Source organism: Camelus bactrianus, chromosome 9, assembly GCF_048773025.1.
Source record: "Camelus bactrianus isolate YW-2024 breed Bactrian camel chromosome 9, ASM4877302v1, whole genome shotgun sequence".
Classification (NCBI taxonomy): Eukaryota; Metazoa; Chordata; class Mammalia; order Artiodactyla; family Camelidae; genus Camelus; species Camelus bactrianus.
The window spans coordinates 922,032-926,245 of NC_133547.1; positions in this window are offsets into that span (position 1 = coordinate 922,032).

Below are 4,214 nucleotides of genomic sequence, written 5' to 3' on the forward strand. Positions count from 1 at the left end.
GTTCATTTTTCATTTGTTTGTTTTCATTAATTATGGAACACCTGAGAGGTGATCAAAATGACAGAGTAAGAGGCTGTGGTACCAACTTTCCCCCACAAATAATCAAATATACATCTAGATGTGAAGCAATTCTTGCTGGAAATTACCTGGATACTGGCTGAGGAACTTGTATACACTCATGGCTGTAAGAAAGATACAGACACAAGTGGGTAGAAAGGGAAGAAAAGCAATTGGGTCTGGAGCTGGGGACTCAGAGAAGAAGGGTGATTGCAGGGGCAGACACCCAGCATGGGGAGCGAGTGGGTCAAGCCACAGATTTGGCTTCCCAGTCCTAGGGTCTGTGTCTTGGAGATAAACTTTCTTGAGTGGTTGGAACACCAGTGGGACAGCTAGAGACCCTGGAGAAGCCTGGACCCTGCTTGGAAGGAATGTGTGTATACTGCCTGCCCTTGATGCTGGGAAGAGGGACGTCTGATTTAGCAGCTACTTGTTTCCTCTGATCATCTAACCACACCCTCTTGGCTGATCAGGTCCAATGTACTGGCTCTGCTAACTTCACACCCTCATGACAATGGATCTGTGTCAGCCAAGAAAACATTCAACCCTGGGATCCAAAGGTAACCTGGGCCAGAGCCTAAGTGGGACTTCAGTGGCCATTGTCTGTTACTTCTCCACCAGTACATCAGAAGCAGCCCAGAATATACAAAGACCCAGGGAATAATAAATAACTCAATGGCCAGTATAGAAATCTCACTAGGAGTAATGAATAACAATGCAAGTTATAGAGAAGAATGCATAGATCGTCTGGAAGATAGAATAATGGAACTCACCCAGGCAGAAAGAAAAACAAATTTTTCAAAATGAAAACAATCTAAGAGATCTCTAGGAGTATATTTAGAATTCAACATTCAAATTATAGGGGTTCCAGAAGGAGAAGAGAATGGGATTGCAAATGTATTGAAAAAATTATGGATGAAAACTTCCCTAATTTGAAAAAGGAAACAGAAACCCATGTACAGGAAGTACATAGCTTCCCAATCAACATGAACCCAAACAGTCCAGAACTAAGACATATCAAAATTACAATGTCAGAAGTGAAAGAGAATTCTAAATGCAGCAGGTGAAAAGCAGTCATCTACGAGAGAATCCCCACAGGCTGTCAGCTGATTTCTCTGCTGATACTTGGCAGCCCAAGCCTTGGCAGGCTTGATATATTCAAATACTGAAAGGGAGAACCCTGCAACCTAAGATACTCTACCCAGTCAGATTACCATTTAGTATAGAAAGAGAGATGAAGAACGTCCAGACAAGCAAAAACCTAAAGAAATAATACTAACCCGACCCTAAAAGTAATGTTGAAGAGTATTCTCTAAATGGAAAAGAAGGAAGAATCTACAGGAAAGGGAAATGTATGTTAACGAATGAAGATCACTTAAATAAGCTGGTCAGCAGATTAAAATATAAAAGAAGTGTATAAGCAGCTATAACTACAAAAAACATTTAAGGGATGGGCATGAAGATGTAAAATATGACATCAAAACCACAAAATGTGTGGGAGGGGAGTAAAAAATGAAGACATTTTAGAATGTATTTGAAGTTAAATGACTAACAGTTTAAAACAAGTAGGCATAATTATGGGTCATATTATACGAACCGATTGGTAACCATAAATCAAAAGCCTACAACAGATAAACAAAAAGCAAAAAGAAAGGAACAGAAGCATAGTCCTAAAGAAAACATCAAACTGTGAGAAGAAACAGGAAATGAAAAGAGTACTACAAAAAACAACCAGAAAACAAGTAATAAAATGGAAATAAGTACATACTTATCATTATTTACATTAAATGTCAAAGGAATAAATGCTCTAATCAAAAGACATTGTAGGTGATTGGATTTTAAAAAGACCCTTCCAAATGCAACCTACAAGAGACTGACTTCAGGGCTAAAGACACACAAAGTGAAGCAATGGAAAAAATTATTTCATGAAAAACAAAATGACTAGAAAATGGGTGGAGGGGAACTGGTCATATCAGACAAAATAGACTTTAAAACAAAGGGTGTATCTAAAGACAAAGAAGGCCAGTAATAATCATAAGGGGACCACTAAAAAATGAGGATATTACACTCATTAATATATATGAACCCAATATAGAAGCACCTTCTCAAGCTATTCCAAAAGACTTCCAAAAGAGAACGGAACACTCCCAAATTGAATCTACAAAATCACTGTTAACCTAATACCAAAACCAGACGAGACATTATAAAAAGAAAAGAAAAAGAAAATTACAGGCCACTATCTTTGGTGAATATAGATGCAAAACTCCTCAAAAAAATACTAGCAAACTGAATCCAACAATATTTTAAAAGGATCATACACCATGATCAATTTGGATTTATTTCAGGGTCATAAGAATGGCTCAGCATTCACAAGTCAATCGTTACGAGTCACCCCATTAACAAAAGGAAGGATAAAAATCACACAATTATCTCAATAGACAGAAAAAACAATTGACAAAATTCAGTATCCATTTATGATATGATAAAAACTCATCAAAATGGGTAAGGAGGAAATATATGTCAAGAGAATAAAGGCCATTTTTGGATACACCCACAGCCAGCATCATAATCAATGGTAACAAGCTGAGAGCCTTTCTCTTAAATTCAGGAAGGAGCGAAAAATTCCCACTCTTTGGGGGAGTGTAGTAGGTCAGTGGTAGAGCATGTGCCTAACATGAGTGAGGTCCTATGTTCAATTCCCAGTACCTACATTAAAAAAAAAAATCCCACTCTCACCACTTACATTTAACTTTTTATTGGACACCCTATCCACAGTAAATAGGAGAAAGAAAATGCATCCAAATTTTAAGGGAAGAGGTAAAACTGTCACTATTTGCAGGTGTCATGATACCTTATATAAAAAACCCTAAATTCTCCACACAAAAGGTATTAAAACTAATGAATTCAGCAAAGTTATAGGATACTGAGGATCAAAATCGAGAAATCTTTTGTTCCTATACACTAATAATGTAGTATCAGAAAAAGAAAGTAAAATATCTCTTAAAACTGCTTCAAAAAGAATGTAATACCTAGGAATGAAGTTAACCAAGGGGGTGAAGGACATACACCTAGAAAACTATAAAACATGGATGAAGGAGATTGATGACAATACAAAGAAATGGATAATCAGCATGTGCTCCTGGATTGCAAGAATTAGTATTGTTAAAATGGCCATACTACACAAAGCAATTTACAGATGTAATGCATTCTGTATCCACAGACTCATGACATTTTCAAAAACGTAGAAAAAATAATCCTAAAATTCACAGGCTATGAGAAAAAAAGGACAAACAAGCAATCAACCATTGCAAATCATTTGAGGAAAAAGTAAAGCTGAAGGTAGACTTTACTTTTACTGAAGGTAGACCCTCCCAGACTTCAGATTATACTACCAAACTGTAGTAATCAAACTGCATAGTACTGGCACAAAAACAGACACATAGATTAATGGCATTGAACAGAGAGTCCAGAAATAAGTGCATGCACCTATGGTCCATAAGTGTATAACAAAGGAAGCAAGAATATAAGGGAGAAAATGCAATCTGTTCCAGAAGTGGGCCAGAAAAACTGGACAGCCACATGTAAAACAGATTTGACCATTACCTCACACCATATACAAAAATAAACTCAAAATGAATTTAAGGCCTAAATATAAGACCTGAAACCAGAAAATAATCTAGAAGAGAACATAGGTGGAATGCTCTTTGACATAAGTTGTAGCAATATTTTTTTGATCTGTTACCTAGCACAAAATAAATAAAAGCAAAAATAAACAAATGGGACCTAATTAAATTTAAAAGCTTTTGCACCATAAAGGAAACTATTGACAAGACAAAAAGACAACCTATGGAATGGGAGAAAATATTTGCAAGTGATATGACCAATAAGTGGTCAATATCCTAAATATATGAACAGCTCATGCTACTCAATGTAAAAAAACCCAAACAATCCAATCAAAAACATGGTCAGAAGCACTAAGTAAACATTATTTCTTACGGAGTTTGCTGAAAAACTAAAAATAGACTTACTGTATGATCCAGCAGTCTTATTCCTGGGCGTATATCCTGACAAAACTAATTTGAAAAGTACACGGAATCTAATGTTTATAGAAGCATTATTCACACTAGCTGAGGCATAGAAGCATCCTAATTTTTCAT